The following is a 15,033-nucleotide window of genomic DNA, read 5'->3' as shown; positions in this document are numbered from 1 at the left end:
CAATCAGTTTATTTCTTCGACTGTTTGTTACCAGTCAAACTGATTGTCATCGACTGAAAAGATTCCTAAGTTTCAGTTTGTTACAAAACTGACACTTTATTCGAAAAATTTATAAAATTCGTGAGTGTTTATTCAATCCTGATATGATCAGGTTGAAAGGTTGAAATGTGTTTAGAGGGGGGGTTGAATAAACGCTCACGATTTTGTAATCTTTTCAATTGAAGTGTCAGTTCTGTGACAAACTAATACTGAGAATCTTGTCAGTCGATAACAATCAGTTTAACTGAATACATTTGCGGAAATAAACTGACTGAAAGATAGAATAAACTGAAAGAATAACACAAAGATTTATGGATGTTCAGAGATTGAATAACTCCTACGTTACCCCTTCTATCACAAGAATAGGATATGCACTAAAAGACTTTGATCAATACAAAACTTTTACAGACGCACTTCAATTTGGACTTAACTCTGCCAAAACTGAAACTCTTAGTTTACTAACTTTCTCACAGTTTTCAACTGGACTTAGCACAACTGATCTAGTTAAGATCAAATAAATAATACAATGATTTGTGCTAGTAAGCTCAAAAGGTAGCCTCAAATGCTACAGATAAATTGAATAAGAGTGAGCTTTTGATTCTTGAGTGAGAGCTATAATTTTAGCAGAGTAACGGCAAGCTTGAGAATAGATAGATCACTTAGTTGTTCAAGAGTTATTTCTCAACTGATTTCCTCACCTATTTATAGTTTTCTCTTCAACGGTAACATTAAATATTATTTGAATCTTTATATCCGTTAATTGCCACGTCAATATTCTTCTGACATTCGTACCCTGTAAACTCTGAAATGCGGCGTTCCACTACGAGTGGAAGTCTGCTTTGTACTGTTGTCGGTTGAATATCCTTTTCAACTGATGAAGTGTACATCTGAGTGATCAACTGATATGAAGATGCTGGTAAGCTCTCAACAGAATATATCAACTGATCATTTAGTTGACTCTGTAAAATTCAGTTCGGCTGGTTTCAGTTGCCTTTAATGAACTGCGCATTTAATCTTCAGTTAGGAAACCGTCAGTTCGTGATCAGTTAGTCCAATAAATTAATCTCTTAGTTTGTCAAATGATAGGACTCGTTTTTACGTGTTTTTAGTGTTGTTTTCGAGTCGCATTCATGCATCACATTAGTTTGTTTTAGTTTAATTTAGCATTTTTCTATCATTATTTAGCATATGGCTGATCTCGTGTATTTTGTGGTTGTTTTGTAGGAATTGGACCGAAAAGTGGGATTTTATTTGGCAAAGCAGCGAAGAGATCTCGCTAGGGCGGTCACTTTCGAGCATTTTAATTTGGTCGAGCAGTTGTTGCGCGAGTGTCTCGCTAGGGCGGTCAAAAGTGACCGCCCCAGCGAGAATGTTGGTCTAGCCGAGGAGTTTCTGCGTGAACCTCTCGCTAGGGCGGTCCAAAGTGACCGCCTCAGCGAGACCATGGACATAGCCGATGATTTTAATTCGAGAACCACTCGCCCCAGCGGTCAAAAGTGATCGCCCTAGCGAGCTGCGAGATTTGAAAAGATATGTTTCCTTTTTTTTTTGGACTCTATTCTACACCATAGACCTAATACACGAGAGAGGCGGCGTTTTGGGCGATTTTTCATCACTTTCATTAGATTTTCTTGGAGAAAAGGCGAGGAGCAAAGGAGATTTCGAAGACCTCGAGATTTCCACGCGTGGTGGCCGTCATCCGTCGTCATCTTTAGTATTTTCATTATTCAGTTTTTATTTCTTAGATTGTTGTTGGTTTTCATTATGAATTTTAGTGGCTAAACTCTAGATTTGTTGGGATTTGAGGGGATCCTACCCCGTACTCGTTGTTTAACATTATTGCTCGACGTTTCTATGAGTGATTTGTTTATGCTTTTGTGCTTTCTTATTTCAATTGAAGTCTAGCTAACTTCCTTTGATTATTTCATGTTGTTGATGATTTCGATAGAATAATTGACAATAGGATCGAATAGTATAGACCACGGATTTACAATTTTAGTAGATATACGGAATTGGATACGTGTCGATAGTGATAATTCACCCGGATGAAAGATAGTGGATTCCATAGAACGTAATGCAATCGTGAACTGTTAATTAATTGAGGATACTTGATTACTGCATGTTTATGATTAGTATTAATATAGCTCGACAGAGTATATTAATTAGTCTAGGGAATTCCGTCGAATGCACGAGTAAAAGTCGAGTATAATTATTTGAACACGAGCGGTAGGTGAACTGATAATTCCCAACAAATTCGTTTCTCATTTGATTTTAATCCAATTTAATCATTGATTTCTTGATTGCTTTTTCTTGCACTTTAATTATTTTAGTTATTAAATTCACTTTAGTTTAATCACCAACTCAATCTATCGTTGCTCAAGAAATTTACTTGGAAATAAAGATATTGTAACGCAGTCCTTGTGGAACGATACTCGTATTCACTTACGTTTATTATAACTTGACTATCGTGCACTTGCGATATTTAAATCGAGCTTTTAATTATACAACAAATTTTGGGACTATTCACTGTGCAAGTTTTGCTCGATCAAGTTTTTGGCGCCGTTGCCGGGGACTGTTGATTCACAATTTTTATTTCTCGTTTAAATTCTTTAGTATTATTTATTTTATTGTTATTTGATACTCTCATTGTGTTGCAGATCTTTCTTGCGGTGCATGCGAAGATCACTCGAATTTAAGCTTGAGCCTTTTGACCCCGAGATTGAACGCACAGCTAGACGTCGAAGACAACAACAAAGACTCAAAGAACAGATGGAAAGACACGAGCAAGAACGTGGAGAGGAACAGCGTGACAATAGACAAGTTGAGATACCACGTCGCATTCCAATGTTGGATTATGCACAGCCGTCTCTTGATGGAGCACGTCCAAGCATCGTAAGACCAGTCATCCGAGCTAATCAGTTTGAGATCAAGCCAGCTATCATCCAGATGATTCAGAACACTGTTCAATTTGGGGGAAGTGCACTTGACGACCCTAATTCTCATATTGCTGACTTTCTTGAAATTTGTGATACTTTTAAGTTTAATGGCATGTCTGATGATGCTGTTCGTTTGCGCTTATTTCCATTTTCACTGAAAGATAAGGCTAAGTCGTGGTTAAACTGTTTGCCTGTAGGGTCTATCACTACATGGGAGGATATGGCAAAGGCATTCCTGATCAAGTACTTTCCTCCGTCGAAGACTATGAAGCTTAGAGCCGACATTACTACGTTTGCTCAATATGAGAACGAGTCACTTTACGAGGCATGGGAGCGCTACAAGGACTTGTTGAGGAGATGTCCACACCATGAGCTACCGCTTGGGTTAGTTGTTCAAACTTTCTACTATGGTCTGATTACTCCTAACCGTACTATGATAGATGCTGCTGCATGTGGTAACTTACTGAGAAAGACGGCTGAGGAAGGATATGAGTTATTGGAGGAGATGGCTGCGAGTAGCTATCATCCTCAGTCTGATAGGCAGAGACGAGGTGCTGGAGTTCATCAAGTTAATGATTTGTCTGCGGTTTCAGCACAGTTAGAGGCTTTGAGTAGAAAGATTGATGGGATGAGCATGAGTGGGTCGGCTATGCGTCTGCAAGAAATTTTCTGTGATAAGTGTGGGGGTGAGCATGACGTGCAGGATTGCCAAGATGGCAATCCATTTTATGTGCCTGAGGGAGCACCGGTGAAACAAGTGGGATTCCAGAACCGTCCTAGAAATGACCCTTATTCGAATACATACAATCCGGGATGGAGGAATCACCCAAACTTTTCGTGGGGAGGCCAAAACAGCCAAAATCGCCAACAAAGAGGTCCACCATATGGGATGCACCAAGGATTCAAACCAGAGCCGCCTCGGGAGGAGAAGTCCAATTTAGAGCAAATGATGACTAAATTTATTTCTGCAACAGAGACGAGATTTCAGAATCAAGATGCATCCATAAAGGGGTTAGAGAATCAAATTGGACAATTGGCAAAGTTGATTTCTAATAGGGAGCAAGGAGCTTTGCCAAGCAACACGGAAACTAACCCAAGAGAGCATGTGAAGGCTGTGGAATTGCGGAGTGGAAAAGCACTCGAGTCTCATGAGGAAAAGACCAAGCATGGCGAGGATGAGGTAGAAACTCGAGGAGGTAAGTCTTCTAACTCTACATCTACACCTATTGCACAAAATAAAATTGTTATCCCTCTACCTTTTCCTGCAGCGATGAAGAAAGCTAAATTAGATGCACAATTTGGTAAATTTCTTGAGGTATTTAAAAAATTGCATATTAACATTCCTTTTGCTGATGCCTTATTGAATATGCCAAGTTATGCAAAATTCTTGAAAGATATCTTAGCAAATAAGCGGAAGCTAGAAGATCATATGACGGTGAATTTGACTGAAATTTGCTCCGCTTTAGTTCAAAACAAGATGCCTCCAAAGCAAAAAGATCCAGGGAGTTTCTCTATACCTTGCATTATTGGTGATATTAATTTTCATAAAGCTCTATGTGATCTTGGTGCGAGTATTAACCTGATGCCTTTTTCTGTGTTTAGGAGACTGGGATTAGGTGAACCCAAGACAACTAGGATGTCGTTGCAGCTGGCTGACAGATCTGTCAAGTATCCACGTGGGATTATCGAAGATGTTTTGGTGAAAGTGGATAAGTTCATTTTCCCTGCAGATTTCGTGATACTAGACATGGAGGAAGATTTAGAGATGCCTTTAATCCTAGGGAGACCATTTCTGGCTACAGGGAAAGCGCTAATTGATGTGGAAGAGGGGAAGTTGAGACTGAGAGTTCGAGAAGAAGAAATTATTTTTGATGTTTTCAATACTCTCAAGCACACAATGCACAATGATAGTTGCTTTCGTATTGATGTCTTAGATTCTATTGTTTGTGATTTTGTGCAGGATGGATTGAAAGAACCATTGGAGGCCACTCTCACTACTGAAAAGCAGGAGGACGAGCTAGACGAGGAAAAGATGGAGATGGTAGCTCATTTGAATGCCATTCCACCTTGGAGAAAGCAAGTGAGGCTTAGATTAGAGGAATTGGGAGACCGAAAAAATTTAATGCCTCAGAAGTCAAGCCTAGAGGAGCCACCTACTTTGGAGCTCAAACCACTACCTCCACATCTCAAGTACGTATATTTAGGAGAAGATAATAAATTGCCTGTTATTATTTCCTCTTCTTTGACAGATGATATGGAGAGTAAGCTCATGGGAGTCCTTAAGGAGCATAAAGGAGCATTCGCTTGGAAGGTTTCGGACATAAAAGGGATAAGTCCTTCGATCTGCATGCATAAAATTCTGATGGAAGATAAGTACTCACCTCTAGCACAACCACAAAGGAGACTCAATCCAAAGATGCAAGAGGTAGTAAAGGCTGAAACAATTAAACTTCTGGATGCAGGTATTATCTATCCTATCTCTGATAGTGCGTGGGTAAGTCCTGTACAATGTGTGCCTAAAAAGGGTGGGATTACTGTTATTACTAATGAAAAAAATGAGTTGATTCCCACTAGAACTGTTACGGGTTGGCGTGTGTGCATAGATTATAGGAAACTGAATGATGCAACCCGTAAAGATAACTTTCCCTTGCCATTTATCGATCAAATGATTGAACGATTAGCAGGTCATGAATTCTATTGCTTTTTAGATGGATATTCGGGATACAATCAAATCACAATTGCACCAGAGGACCAAGAGAAAACTACTTTCACTTGTCCTTATGGTACTTTTGCGTTTAGGCGTATGCCCTTCGGTTTATGCAATGTACCTGCCACATTTCAAAGATGCATGACCGCTATATTTCATGACATGACTGAGAATTTCCTTGAAATTTTTATGGATGACTTCTCTATTTTTGGCTCCTCATTTAATGAATGTCTAGAAAATTTGAACTTGGTGTTAGTTAGATGTGAGGAGAGCAATTTAGTGTTGAATTGGGAGAAGTGTCACTTTATGGTTCAAGAGGGGATTGTGTTAGGACACAAGGTATCGGAGAATGGAATTGAGGTCGACAAAGCCAAGGTGGAGGTAATCAAAAACTTACCCCCACCTTCATCAATAAAAGGAGTTAGAAATTTCCTTGGGCATGCTGGTTTTTATAGGCGCTTCATCAAAGATTTTTCAAAAATTGCTAAACCTTTATCCTCTTTGTTGATGAAAGATGCTGAATTTAATTTTGATTCTACTTGTCTGCAGGCATTCGAGATACTCAAGGAGAGCTTGGTGACAGCACCTGTTCTGACTGTCCCTGATTGGGAGTTACCGTTTGAGGTGATGTGCGATGCGAGTGATACAGCTGTGGGTGCGGTGCTGGGTCAAAAGAAGAACAAGGTATTTCATACCATCTACTATGCAAGTAAGACTTTAAATGATGCTCAATTGAATTACGCTACTACTGAAAAGGAATTGCTTGCTATAGTATTTGCTTTCGACAAATTTCATTCATACCTTGTTCTGTCTAAAGTAACTGTGTATACCGATCATTCTGCCCTGAAATACTTGCTTGCTAAGAAGGATGCGAAACCTAGGTTAATTAGGTGGATTTTATTACTGCAAGAATTTGATCTCGAGATTCGAGATAAAAAGGGTGTGAAAAATGTAGTTGCTGACCACCTATCTAGGCTTGAGCATGTTAGAATTAAGGGCAATGACGATGATATAGATGACTGGTTTCCTGATGAACAATTGCTTGAGGTAAATGCGTGCCCTTGGTATGCCGATTTTGCAAATTTTCTTGTCACCGGCACACCTCCACCTAATTTATTATTTCACCAAAGAAAGAAATTCTTTTCAGACGTGAAATATTATTTTTGGGAGGAACCGTTTTTGTTTAAGATCTGTGCAGATTCCATGATAAGAAGATGTGTGGCGGAGGAGGAAACCAATCAAATTCTGAACCATTGTCATGACCGTGAGGTAGGTGGTCACTTTGGACCCATACGGACGGCGTCTAAGGTACTTGAATGTGGCTTCTATTGGCCAACTCTTTTTAAGGATGCTCGTTTGTATGTTCTCAATTGTGATAGATGCCAACGCACAGGTAATATTTCCAACCGTCATGAGATGCCTTTAAATAACATTATTGAGTGTGAAATATTTGATGTGTGGGGGATTGATTTTATGGGTCCTTTTCCTGCGTCTTTTGCGAAGAAATTTATTTTAGTGGCAGTGGAGTATGTTTCGAAATGGGTGGAGGCGGAGGCTTGTGCCACTAATGATGCACAAGTGGTGTTAAAATTTTTGAAGAAACACATTTTTAATCGATTTGGTGCACCACGTGCAATCATAAGTGATGGTGGCACCCATTTTTGCAACAAAATTTTTGATAAACTGCTGGGCAAATATGGTGTCACCCACAAGGTTTCCACTCCATACCATCCCCAAACTAGTGGACAAGTTGAAGTGTCCAATCGAGAGATTAAGAGGATTCTAGAGAAGACGGTCAATGTGAATAGGAAGGACTGGTCCGTTCGGTTAGATGATGCTTTGTGGGCTTATCGTACTGCTTTTAAAACACCTATAGGCACTACACCATATAGGTTGCTTTTTGGTAAAGCATGTCATCTACCAGTAGAATTAGAGCATAGAGCATATTGGGCGACCAAAGCACTAAACTTTGATTTTGCTCTTGCAGGTGAGAAACGATTGCTGCAGTTGAATCAGTTGGATGATTTTCGAGGAAAAGCTTATGATCTGGCACTATCTTACAAGGAACGCACCAAACGAGCCCATGATAAACACATCGTACGAAGGGAATTTCAAGTGGGTGAGGCGGTGTTGTTATACAATTCTCGCTTACGCCTCTTTCCGGGCAAGCTAAAGTCAAGGTGGTCAGGACCTTTCACTATAGCCCAGGTGTTCCCATCAGGTGCAATGGTATTGCATGACGGCAAGGAGGGGACGTTCACTGTGAACGCTCAAAGACTAAAGCATTATATCGGTGGCACATTTGAGCCACAAATTGGAGTCACTCGGCTCTATGACAGTCATTAAGGACGGGGGTGACAAGTCGAGCTCTAGACTGTAAATTGAGAACTGCTTCTTCTCCTTTTTATTCTGTTTCTTTATTCATTAATCGCATCACTTGCATTTAGGTAGTGCATGGCATGGCATTCATTGTTTTAAAATTTTTATTTTATTTTATTTTTTTCGAGAATGTCTCGCTAGGGCGGTCAAAAGTGACCGCCCCAGCGAGCTCTCGCCCTTTTTTCAGAAAATTTGTCACCGAAAATGCCTCGCTAGGGCGGTCCCTTTTGACCGCCCCAGCGAGAGAATTTTTTTTAAAATTGGTTTTCCTGGCGAAAACTCCTCGCTAGGGCGGTCACTTTTGACCGCCCCAGCGAGCGAATTTTTTAAATTTGTTTTACTGGCGAGAACCACTCGCTAGGGCGGTCAAAAGTGACCGCCCCAGCGAGCCCTCATATTTTTCAAATAGTCTGTCACCAAAAATTACTCGCTAGGGCGGACACTTTTGACCGCCCTAGCGAGTCGCTCAGATATAAAAACCTTTCCCTTTCCCCTTTCTTCCCCACTTCGAACCCTACCCCTTTCCTCTCAAATAATCGGCGCCTCCTCCATCTTTTATGCTCAAATCTTCTTATTTTGTGATATTTTCAGGGAAAAGACTCGATCTTGGTTTCTACAATCCACCCGGAAGCACTTAGACTACAATTTCTTCTACTCCGGTCATCTTCCAAGGATTCCGGCGAGCTTCTCCGACGAACTTCAAAAATTTTCCGGCGACTTCAGACTCTTTGCACTCCCATCTCGACATGGCACCTAAACGGTCTAAGGTAACTCACGGTGCCTCTAGTTCTCGTTCGACTCCGTCTAATTTTGTTAATGAGAAAGCTCGGGAGCGGTTTGAGCATGCTAAACTACATAGAAAACCAATCCCTGAGCGAGGGTTTACTACATCTGCTCTTCGTTATTTTCCGGACGTCTTAGTAGAGGGACGAGGGTGGAGTAATTTTTTAGCACAACCGAATGCCGCGGTGATTCCGGTTGTGCGTGAATTCTATGCGAATGCTCCGGAGGGGAGTGAGCATAAGGCATCTGTGCGGGGGCGTCGAGTCCCATATGATTCGAGAACTATCAATGACTTGCTGGGTTTACCGTCGGTGGATGACTCTGAGTTTCAGGCGTGGGTACTTAACCCGGATTATGATTCGATTATACACACACTCTGTTATCCGGGCACCACGTGGAAACAACCGGGGACGTATACGGTTTTTCTTGAAAAATTTTTGAGAGTGGAGGCGGCAATGTGGTATGCGTTTCTATCTAAGCGATTGATGTCGGTCGGGCATACGAGTGATGTCCAGCGTGAGCGGGCGGTTGTTCTGTATGCCATCCAGACTGGGATGGCGATTGATGTGGGCAGACTCATCTTTGGACAGCTCAACATGTGCATAAACAGCAGCAATTTGGCGTTTTATTTTCCGACGATCGTGACTGAGCTATGTGCCCGAGCGGGGGTGATATTTGCTGATGATGATGAGTGGCTACCACCGATGAGAGCCATTGATGACGCTCTCTATCGATCCAAGAGAGAGAAGAGACAGGCAGAGCTGCCCGAGGATGTATTTTTCGAGTATGGGGGAGCAGCTCAACCACCTCTGGCTTTAGGACATGCACCGCCACCTCCGCAGCCACGCCGCCGTGCCATGCGAGATCGCATCAACGAATTGGGCGCTTGGGCCACTTATCAGACTGAGTATCAGGCCGTGAATCAAGCTCATATTCAGAACGTCGAGTACTTGGTACAGGGGATCTCCACGCATCTGGGCATCGACACATCCGGCCGGCCACCTGTACCCGCATACCCGCCACCCTTCCAGTTTCAGTATCATTATCCTATACCCCCAGCTGCTGACGAGGGAGTTGCACCGCCTGAGCATGACGAGGAGGAGGATTTCTGATCAGGGGAGTTTACTGTTTCCCCTTTCTTTTTATTTATTCTGTCGTTGCATCTGCATTCATGAGTTTTTTTTTAGTTTTTAGTGTGTGTTTCGTTTTGTGCATTGAGGACATTGCACAAATCTAGTATGAGGGGGTGGGTAGATTGTTTTGATTGTTTAGTTAATTGGTTTAGTTTCGTTGCATTTCTTTTGTTGGGTGTCGTTTATGGTGAGAAGACATCGTTTATGAGCCAATGATGATTTGAATTGATAGTTTACAAAAGTGTTGATTGGGTCACGTCGTGAATGATACTCTTGATTGTTAAAGCATGAATTTTGGTACAAAATTTGAACCTTTTGAGCACACATGTGTGGGGACTAGAACTTTGTAGGAATAATGGTGAAATTTGAAAGTTTTGTGTGGCTAACTTGAAAGGCACCATTTATGAGTTGATTTGGCATGTAAACCCGTGAAAATAAGTCGCTAGTTGGGACCTTGAATGAAAAAATTTGATTTGCCTTGAACTTTACATTTACCTCTGTTCCATTGCACTGAATTACAATGTCATACTCCTAACCAGCTGTGATCCAAAGTATTATATTCTTAGCCTAGGGAGTACATGTGTGAAAATTGTGCAATTAAAAAAAAAAAAAACAACAGAAAAAGAAAGAAAAAAGAAGGAGATGTAAGGTGAGGGGGAGCCGAAATAAAATGAATGAAATTCTATTCCTAGGCTAAAAGTTGGAGATGTAAGGAGACGAGGAAAATCAGACGAAAAGTCTTGACGATTGCACAATGAAAATGATCGGTGTACTCCCAACTTTTAGCCACTTGAGCTTATTTTCCTTCTTTTCGACACCCTTATCTATGCTTAAAAGCTGAATAAAGTTCAATTTGTGGCTAGTGATGAATGGACACGGGGATGCATGCTAGTGAGACTTATATTGAAGTGTTAATTGAGTGACTCGCATGATTTGATAATTGATCTATTTGAAGTACGAATGACTAGACCCATCATGACACACACACACGTTCAAATTAGTGTCGAAATTTATGTATAGATGAGAATGAGTATTCGGTTGCGATTTGACTTGATTGGTAGTGGGAAAGTAAACTGAGGCATGAACATAAACATTGTTAACTCACCATTGACATTTACTCATGTTAGTTATTTCTTGTTTGAGTAATTTTGTGGTTGTTGAGTTTGTTTAGTATCTCGTGCTTTAACCTATTTTACTCGAGGGCGAGCAAAAAGTTAGTATGAGGGGGTTGATAGGACTCGTTTTTACGTGTTTTTAGTGTTGTTTTCGAGTCGCATTCATGCATCACATTAGTTTGTTTTAGTTTAATTTAGCATTTTTCTATCATTATTTAGCATATGGCTGATCTCGTGTATTTTGTGGTTGTTTTGTAGGAATTGGACCGAAAAGTGGGATTTTATTTGGCAAAGCAGCGAAGAGATCTCGCTAGGGCGGTCAAAAGTGACCGCCCCAGCGAGCATTTTAATTTGGTCGAGCAGTTGTTGCGCGAGTGTCTCGCTAGGGCGGTCAAAAGTGACCGCCCCAGCGAGAATGTTGGTCTAGCCGAGGAGTTTCTGCGTGAACCTCTCGCTAGGGCGGTCCAAAGTGACCGCCCCAGCGAGACCATGGACATAGCCGATGATTTTAATTCGAGAACCACTCGCCCCAGCGGTCAAAAGTGATCGCCCTAGCGAGCTGCGAGATTTGAAAAGATATGTTTCCTTTTTTTTGGACTCTATTCTACACCATAGACCTAATACACGAGAGAGGCGGCGTTTTGGGCGATTTTTCATCACTTTCATCAGATTTTCTTGGAGAAAAGGCGAGGAGCAAAGGAGATTTCGAAGACCTCGAGATTTCCACGCGTGGTGGCCGTCATCCGTCGTCATCTTTAGTATTTTCATTATTCAGTTTTTATTTCTTAGATTGTTGTTGGTTTTTATTATGAATTTTAGTGGCTAAACTCTAGATTTGTTGGGATTTGAGGGGATCCTACCCCGTACTCGTTGTTTAACATTATTGCTCGACGTTTCTATGAGTGATTTGTTTATGCTTTTGTGCTTTCTTATTTCAATTGAAGTCTAGCTAACTTCCTTTGATTATTTCATGTTGTTGATGATTTCGATAGAATAATTGACAATAGGATCGAATAGTATAGACCACGGATTTACAATTTTAGTAGATATACGGAATTGGATACGTGTCGATAGTGATAATTCACCCGGATGAAAGCTAGTGGATTCCATAGAACGTAATGCAATCGTGAACTGTTAAATAATTGAGGATACTTGATTACTGCATGTTTATGATTAGTATTAATATAGCTCGACAGAGTATATTAATTAGTCTAGGGAATTCCGTCGAATGCACGAGTAAAAGTCGAGTATAATTATTTGAACACGAGCGGTAGGTGAACTGATAATTCCCAACAAATTCGTTTCTCATTTGATTTTAATCCAATTTAATCATTGATTTCTTGATTGCTTTTTCTTGCACTTTAATTATTTTAGTTATTAAATTCACTTTAGTTTAATCACCAACTCAATCTATCGTTGCTAAAGAAATTTACTTGGAAATAAAGATATTGTAACGCAGTCCTTGTGGAACGATACTCGTATTCACTTACGTTTATTATAACTTGACTATCGTGCACTTGCGATATTTAAATCGAGCTTTTAATTATACAACAAATTTTGGGACTATTCACTGTGCAATTTTTGCTCGATCATCAAATCACCAAAATTAAGTTTCCAACAATTTTCCCTTTTTTTACGTGTCTGACATAACTTGTAAAATATGAACTGATCAACTGAACTTAAAATAATCTTCGATTTCATTGTAGATAAAATAACTCTTCTAATGTACAGATTCGTAAAAATAATGAAATAAGTATCTAATCCTATGTACAGATTCGTACAAAGAATAAAGAATCTTCAAGTCTTCAACCATTAAACTGAAGTCAGTTGATCTTCATACATTCTTCTTCTTTCCTTCTTCAACCATTAAACTAAAGTCATATGATCTTCATGCATTCTTCTTCTTTCATTTGTCTTATTCCGTCTCTATAATAATTTCTCCTTTTTGTCAAGCACATCCACTTTCCTTGTTAGCACGTGGAAATCTACTGCAATATCTGATACGACATTCATCATAATGTTCTGCAGCAAGTCAATCCTTTTATTGACTTTTTCTTCAAAAAGTCAAATCGCTTGCCGAGTAATGCTTGAGTTTGGAAGTGGGATTTAGTCGACAGTCTATCTTTCTTGATTTCTTCAGTCTGGAGATAGAGATCAGTCACATTCTTGTTAAGTTGATACAGTCTGTCCGTTGTAATCTCATAGTTTGTAATGCCCAGGAATTATAGAATTTATAAACCAAGATTATTAATCGTCATTAACGTGAGACTCGGAAGATATGAGAATGCATGATACGCAATGAGGGAAGAAAAGACATGAGAAAATAAGAGTTTTTATTTGAGACGAGTTTAGCGTGGTGATTCCGGACTTATTGTAGAGTAGGTTTTATTACTTGGTTATAGTAGTTGAACCTTAGTTGAACTAGATAAATGTTGTACAAGATTTGTATTATTATACAGATTTGTATAATAGCATGATTCCTTTACCTTCCGCACTTTATTTTAAAAAGAAAAAAAAATTTAGACCATGTTTATCTTAATTGATAATTAAATCCCAAAGATGATTAAGAAGAAAGATCAGCGTCCGGGTCCCCACAACAGGTGGTATCAGAGCCATAGATCCTTTAGGAGGAGATAATCAGAGTGATAGATCCTTTAGATTGAGATAGAAGAGAATGAGCGGGGTAGATTGAATTTTCTTTCCTTGCATGTGATTGCTGGCATGAGAATTATTTCACTGTTGATTTACATTGTGTGTGCTAGCATGATTTATTGCTTTCCCTATTACATGTTGTTTGTTATCTGAGTTGACTACAGCATGTAATTACCAAGACCGAATCAGAACCGAGTTTGAATCAGAGGTATATGATCAGAAGAGGGCTGAGACAGATTAAATAGATTGTGTATTAATTTGTTTGATATTCAGATATACCGCCTCGGAGACTTCCAGAAAGGGGTAGTACTTCGTCTGAACAGATAGATGCAGCAGAAACTCAGATAGAAGCCAAGATGAGAGAGTTTCAGTTATTACAGCCGCCGATTCTGAGTGGTACCGAGACATCTGAAGATTTTCAGAACTGGGTTGATGACATAGAAATACTATTCGATTTACTTGATTGTACATATGAACAGAGGGTTAAAATGGTGCCTTATCAGTTACGAGAAGCTGCCAGAAATTGGTGGATTACAATCAAAGGAGTATTAGCACAACGTGGTACTGTGATCAAGTGGGAAATATTTAGGACTGAATTTTATCGAAGATTTTTATTCGTTTCCTACCGAGAGGACAAGAGAGCAGAATTTGAGAATTTGAGACAAGGCCTGTAAGGCTCGAAGATTTAGTTATCATAATCAGATGGATTTGTTGATAATTAAGATGATTGTAGATGTATTTCATTGGACTAGAAAAGAAAGGGAAATGTATAATAAAGATGTGAAAGATAGTCAAAAGAATAAGTAAGGTCGAAGCTATGGCGCACATGCGCGAAGAAATGCGCGCACATGCGCGAGCAGGCCAGTGGCATTGGCGCATATGCGCGAGAGTAGTGGCGCATATGCGCGGAGCGTCCAGAAACATTGGCGCATATGCGCGAGTTTAGTGGCGCATATGCGCGAGTGTGAATTTCTGCCAAGTTGTCGAGACAGTAGGTCTCGCGCATATGCGCGAGTAGTGTCCGCGCATATGCGCGAGACGTGTATTTCAAAGGATTTGCCATGTGTCTTGAACCATGCAATATATATATAGAGGTGGCACGAATTCTTCTCATTCCAGCCAGAGTCGACGCTTTCAGAGGAAGGGAGATTCTTGTTCTTAGGTTCTCTAAATTATGCTTTGGCAAGATTTAGCAATCCAAATTCAAATCCGACTTCGATTTTGAGCTTCTCTCTTCATTATCTACAAAGTGATGTAAGTTTTATTCGATTTCAGTAAGTTTTGAAATT

The 15,033-nt window shown here is 40.1% G+C and overlaps 1 non-coding gene across 1 annotated transcript; it reads right to left on the bottom strand.

Moving 5' to 3' along the window:
- Nucleotides 1-3,243: 3,243 nt before the first annotated feature.
- Nucleotides 3,244-3,350, bottom strand: LOC140808531 (small nucleolar RNA R71). Its single transcript, XR_012112951.1, has one exon. It is a non-coding gene; the product is annotated as a small nucleolar RNA R71 (small nucleolar RNA).
- Nucleotides 3,351-15,033: the final 11,683 nt, after the last annotated feature.

The sequence above is a fragment of the Primulina eburnea genome, chromosome 12 (genome assembly GCF_022965805.1).
Source record: "Primulina eburnea isolate SZY01 chromosome 12, ASM2296580v1, whole genome shotgun sequence".
Classification (NCBI taxonomy): domain Eukaryota; kingdom Viridiplantae; phylum Streptophyta; class Magnoliopsida; order Lamiales; family Gesneriaceae; genus Primulina; species Primulina eburnea.
The sequence above is the reverse complement of the archived record's forward strand: the minus strand, read 5'-3'. Positions and strand labels throughout refer to the sequence as shown.